We start from the raw sequence: 9635 nt of genomic DNA, 5'->3' as shown, positions 1-9635 counted from the left end.
TTGCCAGCCTTCACATTCTCACATCTAATCAGTGCGGCCAGGATAGCCATCGCCAGGCTGACACATAACTCGCTCACCGCCATTAATGCCAAGTGGATTACCAACTAGAAGGTGAGATAAGGCCAATGGGTCTGGCAGGGCCTGGGCCTATCAGGCAGAGCAGATAACGCTTCCTAAAAATATATCTGCAAAAATAACCCATCTGCTGTGACACTTCACCTAAGGAGCCATCTACTGCAGGGAATGGGGCCGCTTTCACCTCTCCAAGGGGCAGTCTGACTGGTCAGTAGTACCTGGGAGTCGCATGTTGGGGTCAGGTCACTTTTTGGTGCATTTTCCCGACATCATGTCGCATGGTGCTTGGTTGTTTCCATCACACCCATAAACCTTGGAGGGGCAGCATGCGCTTCTTCCACAATCCTTGGCATGGCCGTGTGGCGGACTGGGCTCCTGGGGCCATGATAATCATGTGGCTGGAATCGCTCCGACCTCATGTTATTTATGAACTGACCTACAATCACTTGCTGGGGGCTGGAGCCCTGCAGGGCTGGGGGTACGTCGATGGAAACAGAGGTGGTCTCTGCTGGACTGATGGGTAGAGCTGGTCCTGCGATGTAAGGCTACGTTCACATTAGCGTCGCTGTTGCGTCGGCGACGCAGCGGCGACACGCCCCTATGTTTAACATAGGGGACGCGTGCGTCTTTTTGCACGCGTTTTCCGACACGTGCGTCGTTTTAGACGCTAGCGTCGGACGCAAGAAAACGCTACAAGTTGCATTTTTCTTGCGTCCGATTTCGGCAAAAAACCGACGCACGCGTCGCAAAACGCGCGCGTTTGCGCGCGATTTTCCGTGCGTCGCCGCTGCATCGCCGACGCAACAGCGACGCTAATGTGAACGTAGACTAACCAGGCAGCTTCTAGTGCTCTTGTGTCTATTCAGATTCCTCAGAGCAGGCCCTGTGCTCAGCCAATTGTGTATGACATCTGTAAGACCCTCTATCTGAATGGGCCAAGGGTCCCTGCAGATCAGCGGTTGTGACTAAGTATATCGCACCTGACACATTGCGGCAGCTTTCTCCGGCTGTGCGCCCATCTTCCGGATGTGGCAGCGCTTTGGATGCAGTCTATGTTCGCTCCGTTCAAAGCGCGTTCTATTGAGCGCAGGTAAATCGGCACGTGATCACTGAGCCATGCGGATTTATCACGTCCAATACTTTCTATCCATGTCATTTCTCTTGTGGAAATACAAAATGACCTGCTGTGGTCCTGCAAGGCGCCACATGTCCGTCTCCACGTGCGATCTCTAGAAATCCCGTCCACTCTGCTGTAACATTTGGTGGCTGCGGATTTACGCTGCATAAATACTCAGCATCAGACCTGCAGCAATTCGTGAACGTGGGACCCTGCCCTTACCGGTAACCCACCCTGTATCATACATCTGCTTCATAGACTCTTTCTTTCTTTTTCCATTATTTCTTCCTGGCTTTACACTCCCATATCACGTGTTGTAAAGCCTCTAAACCACGTCACGGTTTTTGACAGTTTTTAGGACCAGTATGTTTTGGAAACCCCGTGATAAGTTTGGTGGCCGTATATCTCCCACGTTACTGGCTCAGCTTGTGTCTGCCGTGCACGGATTTCCATGGTTTTGTCGTCTGATGTTCTAGGGGGCTGTGCAGGTCTGATTTTTATCCTCGGACTGAGGAAACCGAACCTAATTTACCTAATAGGTGCGGAAATGCTGTAGAAAATCTGCAACATGAAAAGCTTCCCTCTGAAGTCTCTGAATCTGTGTGGTCACACTGTGGGCAGTATAGGAGTTGTAAGTCACTGTGCAGTCCTATGTAATTGGAGGAGGCAGCGGAGATTTTCTAATGGTGAATATTTCTTTTGAGGACTGTGCTCTGCTCTATAAGGACGCAGTGTCCGCAGACATGATGGCACGACGCGCTTCTGTAGAAACATTTGGGAAGGTCGTAGGGAGGGAAAAGATGCCCAGTATTTGTAAGAGCTAGTCCAGAGGATTGGGTGAATAGAGGATGCGGAGTGAGTGACAGCAGCCCTATGCAAGCAAGGATCGGTGACAGTCTGCCCCACCGTGTCTCCTCCTCCGAAATATGAGACTTTTCTTCTTATCGTCATTATTAGTTCAGGAACTTCTGCCAAATTAAATGTGCTAAGAACGTGAGCAGAGAAGCAGATGAATGATCCCAGTATGTCCAGTAGGTGCCGGCACAGAGCTACGCACAGCCCCACCGCCGCAACCCTGCGCAGGTGACCGGCTGCAGCATGCTAACCCACTGTTAGCTGTGGTGTTACATGGGACTGCAGGGGACGTCTACTCCGTTATCTGTACTCAGAGAGTTATCACTGAGTTAGCTGTGGTGTTACATGGGACTGCAGGGGACGTCTACTCCGTTATCTGTACTCAGAGAGTTATCACTGAGTTATCTGTGGTGTTACATGGGACTGCAGGGGACGTCTACTACATTATCTGTACTCTGAGAGTTATCACTGAGTTATCTGTGGTGTTACATGGGACTGCAGGGGACGTCTACTCCGTTATCTGTACTCAGAGAGTTATCACTGAGTTAGCTGTGGTGTTACATGGGACTGCAGGGGACGTCTACTACATTATCTGTACTCTGAGAGTTATCACTGAGTTATCTGTGGTGTTACATGGGACTGCAGGGGACGGCTACTCCGTTATCTGTACTCAGAGAGTTATCACTGAGTTATCTGTGGTGTTACATGGGACTGCAGGGGACGTCTACTACATTATCTGTACTCTGAGAGTTATCACTGAGTTATCTGTGGTGTTACATGGGACTGCAGGGGACGGCTACTCCGTTATCTGTACTCAGAGAGTTATCACTGTGTTATCTGTGGTGTTACATAGGACTGCAGGTAACATCTACATTATCTGTACTCAGAGAGTTATCACTGTGTTATCTGTGGTGTTACATAGGACTGCAGGGGACATCTACTACATTATCTGTACTCAGAGTTATCACTGTGTTATCTGTGGTGTTACATAGGACTGCAGGGGACATCTACTACATTATCTGTACTCAGAGTTATCACTGTGTTATCTGTGGTGTTACATAGGACTGCAGGTGACATCTACTGCATTATCTGTACTCAGAGTTATCACTGTGTTATCTGTGGTGTTACATAGGACTGCAGGTGACATCTACATTATCTGTACTCAGAGAGTTATCACTGTGTTATCTGTGGTGTTACATAGGACTGCAGGTGACATCTACTACATTATCTGTACTCAGAGAGATATCACTGTGTTATCTGTGGTGTTACATAGGACTGCAGGTGACATCTACTACATTATCTGTACTCAGAGAGGTATCACTGTGTTATCTGTGGTGTTACATAGGACTGCAGGTAACATCTACTACATTATCTGTGCTCAGAGAGATATCACTGTGTTATCTGTGGTGTTACATAGGACTGCAGGTAACATCTACATTATCTGCTCAGAGAGTTATCACTGTGTTATCTGTGGTGTTACATAGGACTGCAGGTGACATCTACTACATTATCTGTACTCAGAGAGATATCACTGTGTTATCTGTGGTGTTACATAGGACTGCAGGTGACATCTACATTATCTGCTCAGAGAGTTATCACTGTGTTATCTGTGGTGTTACATAGGACTGCAGGTGACATCTACTACATTATCTGTGCTCAGAGAGTTATCACTGTGTTACCTGTGGTGTTACATAGGACTGCAGGTGACATCTACTACATTATCTGTGCTCAGAGAGTTATCACTGTGTTATCTGTGGTGTTACATAGGACTGCAGGTGACATCTACTACATTATCTGTACTCAGAGAGTGATCACTGTGTTATCTGTGGTGTTACATAGGACTGCAGGTGACATCTACTACATTATCTGTACTCAGAGAGTTATCACTGAGTTATCTGTGGTGTTACATGGGACTGCAGGGGACGTCTACTCCGTTATCTGTACTCAGATATCACTGTGTTATCTGTGGTGTTACATAGGACTGCAGGTGACATCTACTACATTATCTGTACTCAGAGATATCACTGTGTTATCTGTGGTGTTATAGGACTGCAGGTAACATCTACATTATCTGTACTCAGAGAGTTATCACTGTGTTATCTGTGGTGTTACATAGGACTGCAGGTGACATCTACATTATCTGTACTAGGAGAGTTATCACTGTATTATCTGTGGTGTTACATGGGACTGCAGGGGACGTCTACTCCATTATCTGTACTCTGAGAGTTATCACTGTGTTATCTGTGGTGTTACATAGGACTGCAGGTGACATCTACTACATTATCTGTACTCAGAGAGTTATCACTGTTATCTGTGGTGTTACATAGGACTGCAGGTGACATCTACTACATTATCTGTACTCAGAGAATTATCACTGTGTTATCTGTGGTGTTACATAGGACTGCAGGGGACGTCTACTCCGTTATCTGTACTCAGAGAGTTATCACTGTGTTATCTGTGGTGTTACATAGGACTGCAGGTGACATCTACATTATCTGTACTCATAGAGTTATCACTGTGTTATATGTGGTGTTACATAGGACTGCAGGTGACATCTACTACATTATCTGTACTCAGAGAGTTATCACTGTGTTATCTGTGGTGTTACATAGGACTGCAGGTGACATCTACATTTTCTGTACTCAGAGAGTTATCACTGTGTTATCTGTGGTGTTACATAGGACTGCAGGTGACATCTATTACATTATCTGTACTCAGAGAGTTATCACTGTGTTATCTGTGGTGTTACATAGGACTGCAGGTAACATCTACATTATCTGCTCAGAGAGTTATCACTGTGTTATCTGTGGTGTTACATAGGACTGCAGGTGACATCTACTACATTATCTGTACTCAGAGAGTTATCACTGTGTTATCTGTGGTGTTACATAGGACTGCAGGTGACATCTACTACATTATCTGTACTCGGAGAGATATCACTGTGTTATCTGTAGTGTTACATAGGACTGCGGGTGACATCTACTACATTATCTGTACTCAGAGAGTTATCACTGTGTTATCTGTGGTGTTACATAGGACTGCAGGTGACATCTACTACATTATCTGTACTCAGAGAGTTATCACTGTTATATGTGGTGTTACATAGGACTGCAGGTGACATCTACTACATTATCTGTACTCAGAGAGTCATCACTGTGTTATCTGTGGTGTTGCATAGGACTGCAGGTGACATCTACTACATTATCTGTACTCAGAGAATTATCACTGTGTTATCTGTGGTGTTACATAGGACTGCAGGTGACATCTACTACATTATCTGTACTCAGAGATATCACTGTGTTACCTGTGGTGTTACATAGGACTGCAGGTGACATCTACTACATTATCTGTACTCAGAGAGTTATCACTGTGTTATCTGTGGTGTTACATAGGACTGCAGGTGACATCTACATTATCTGTACTCAGAGAGTTATCACTGTGTTATCTGTGGTGTTACATAGGACTGCAGGTGACATCTACTACATTATCTGTACTCAGAGAGATATCACTGTGTTATCTGCGGTGTTACATAGGACTGCAGGTGACATCTACTACATTATCTGTACTCAGAGAGTGATCACTGTGTTATCTGTGGTGTTACATAGGACTGCAGGTGACATCTACTACATTATCTGTACTCAGAGAGTTATCACTGTGTTATCTGTGGTGTTACATAGGACTGCAGGTAACATCTACATTATCTGCTCAGAGAGTTATCACTGTGTTATCTGTGGTGTTACATAGGACTGCAGGTGACATCTACTACATTATCTGTACTCAGAGAGTTATCACTGTGTTATCTGTGGTGTTACATAGGACTGCAGGTGACATCTACTACATTATCTGTACTCAGAGAGTTATCACTGTGTTACCTGTGGTGTTACATAGGACTGCAGGGGACGTCTACTCCGTTATCTGTACTCAGAGAGTTTTCACTGTGTTATCTGTGGTGTTACATAGGACTGCAGGTGACATCTACATTATCTGTACTCATAGAGTTATCACTGTGTTATCTGTGGTGTTACATAGGACTGCAGGTGACATCTACTACATTATCTGTACTCAGAGAGTTATCACTGTGTTACCTGTGGTGTTACATAGGACTGCAGGTGACATCTACTACATTATCTGTACTCAGAGAGTGATCACTGTGTTATCTGTGGTGTTACATAGGACTGCAGGTGACATCTACATTATCTGTACTCAGAGAGTTATCACTGTGTTATCTGTGGTGTTACATAGGACTGCAGGTGACATCTACTACATTATCTGTACTCAGAGAGATATCACTGTGTTATCTGCGGTGTTACATAGGACTGCAGGTGACATCTACTACATTATCTGTACTCAGAGAGTGATCACTGTGTTATCTGTGGTGTTACATAGGACTGCAGGTGACATCTATTCCATTATCTGTACTCAGAGAGTGATCACTGTGTTATCTGTGGTGTTACATAGGACTGCAGGTGACGTCTACTACATTATCTGTACTCAGAGAGATATCACTGTTATGTGTGGTGTTACATAGGACTGCAGGTGACATCTACTACATTATCTGTACTCAGAGAGTCATCACTGTGTTATCTGTGGTGTTACATAGGACTGCAGGTGACATCTACTACATTATCTGTACTCAGAGAGTTATCACTGTGTTATCTGTGGTGTTACATAGGACTGCAGGTGACATCTACTACATTATCTGTACTCGGAGAGATATCACTGTGTTATCTGTAGTGTTACATAGGACTGCGGGTGACATCTACTACATTATCTGTACTCAGAGAGTTATCACTGTGTTATCTGTGGTGTTACATAGGACTGCAGGTGACATCTACTACATTATCTGTACTCAGAGAGTTATCACTGTTATATGTGGTGTTACATAGGACTGCAGGTGACATCTACTACATTATCTGTACTCAGAGAGTTATCACTGTGTTATCTGTGGTGTTACATAGGACTGCAGGTGACATCTACTACATTATCTGTACTCAGAGAGTTATCACTGTGTTATCTGTGGTGTTGCATAGGACTGCAGGTGACATCTACTACATTATCTGTACTCAGAGAATTATCACTGTGTTATCTGTGGTGTTACATAGGACTGCAGGTGACATCTACTACATTATCTGTACTCAGAGATATCACTGTGTTATCTGTGGTGTTACATAGGACTGCAGGTGACATCTACTACATTATCTGTACTCAGAGAGATATCGCTGTGTTATCTGTGGTGTTACATAGGACTGCAGGTGACATCTACTACATTATCTGTACTCAGAGAGATATCACTGTGTTATCTGTGGTGTTACATAGGACTGCAGGTGACATCTACTACATTATCTGTACTCAGAGATATCACTGTGTTATCTGTGGTGTTACATAGGACTGCAGGTGACATCTACTACATTATCTGTACTCAGAGGTTTATCACTGTGTCGTCTGTGGTGTTACATAGGACTGCAGATGACATCTACTACATTATCTGTGCTCAGAGAGATATCACTGTGTTATCTGTGCTGTTACATAGGACTGCAGGTGACATCTACTACATTATCTGTACTCAGAGATATCACTGTGTTATCTGTGGTGTTACATAGGACTGCAGGTGACATCTACTACATTATCTGTACTCAGAGAGATATCACTGTGTTATCTGCGGTGTTACATAGGACTGCAGGTGACATCTACTACATTATCTGTACTCAGAGATATCACTGTGTTATCTGTGGTGTTACATAGGACTGCAGGTGACATCTATTCCATTATCTGTACTCAGAGAGTGATCACTGTGTTATCTGTGGTGTTACATAGGACTGCAGGTGACGTCTACTACATTATCTGTACTCAGAGAGATATCACTGTTATGTGTGGTGTTACATAGGACTGCAGGTGACATCTACTACATTATCTGTACTCAGAGAGTCATCACTGTGTTATCTGTGGTGTTACATAGGACTGCAGGTGACATCTACTACATTATCTGTACTCAGAGAGTTATCACTGTGTTATCTGTGGTGTTACATAGGACTGCAGGTGACATCTACTACATTATCTGTACTCGGAGAGATATCACTGTGTTATCTGTAGTGTTACATAGGACTGCGGGTGACATCTACTACATTATCTGTACTCAGAGAGTTATCACTGTGTTATCTGTGGTGTTACATAGGACTGCAGGTGACATCTACTACATTATCTGTACTCAGAGAGTTATCACTGTTATATGTGGTGTTACATAGGACTGCAGGTGACATCTACTACATTATCTGTACTCAGAGAGTTATCACTGTGTTATCTGTGGTGTTACATAGGACTGCAGGTGACATCTACTACATTATCTGTACTCAGAGAGTTATCACTGTGTTATCTGTGGTGTTGCATAGGACTGCAGGTGACATCTACTACATTATCTGTACTCAGAGAATTATCACTGTGTTATCTGTGGTGTTACATAGGACTGCAGGTGACATCTACTACATTATCTGTACTCAGAGATATCACTGTGTTATCTGTGGTGTTACATAGGACTGCAGGTGACATCTACTACATTATCTGTACTCAGAGAGATATCACTGTGTTATCTGTGGTGTTACATAGGACTGCAGGTGACATCTACTACATTATCTGTACTCAGAGAGATATCACTGTGTTATCTGTGGTGTTACATAGGACTGCAGGTGACATCTACTACATTATCTGTACTCAGAGATATCACTGTGTTATCTGTGGTGTTACATAGGACTGCAGGTGACATCTACTACATTATCTGTACTCAGAGGTTTATCACTGTGTCGTCTGTGGTGTTACATAGGACTGCAGATGACCTCTACTACATTATCTGTGCTCAGAGAGATATCACTGTGTTATCTGTGCTGTTACATAGGACTGCAGGTGACATCTACTACATTATCTGTACTCAGAGATATCACTGTGTTATCTGCGGTGTTACATAGGACTGCAGGTGACATCTACTCCATTATCTGTACTCAGAGAGTGATCACTGTGTTATCTGTGGTGTTACATAGGACTGCAGGTGACATCTACTACATTATCTGTACTCAGAGATATCACTGTGTTATCTGTGGTGTTACATAGGACTGCAGGTGACATCTACTACATTATCTGTACTCAGAGAGATATCACTGTGTTATCTGCGGTGTTACATAGGACTGCAGGTGACATCTACTACATTATCTGTACTCAGAGATATCACTGTGTTATCTGTGGTGTTACATAGGACTGCAGGTGACATCTACTACATTATCTGTACTCAGAGAGTGATCACTGTGTTATCTGTGGTGTTACATAGGACTGCAGGTGACATCTACATTATCTGTACTCAGAGAGTTATCACTGTGTTATCTGTGGTGTTACATAGGACTGCAGGTGACATCTACTACATTATCTGTACTCAGAGAGATATCACTGTGTTATCTGCGGTGTTACATAGGACTGCAGGTGACATCTACTCCATTATCTGTACTCAGAGAGTTATCACTGTGCTATCTGTGGTGTTACATAGGACTGCAGGTGACATCTACTACATTATCTGTACTCAGAGAGTGATCACTGTGTTATCTGTGGT

This window comes from Ranitomeya imitator, chromosome 5 (genome assembly GCF_032444005.1).
Source record: "Ranitomeya imitator isolate aRanImi1 chromosome 5, aRanImi1.pri, whole genome shotgun sequence".
NCBI lineage: Eukaryota > Metazoa > Chordata > Amphibia > Anura > Dendrobatidae > Ranitomeya > Ranitomeya imitator.
Note: the sequence above shows the minus strand (reverse complement) of the source record.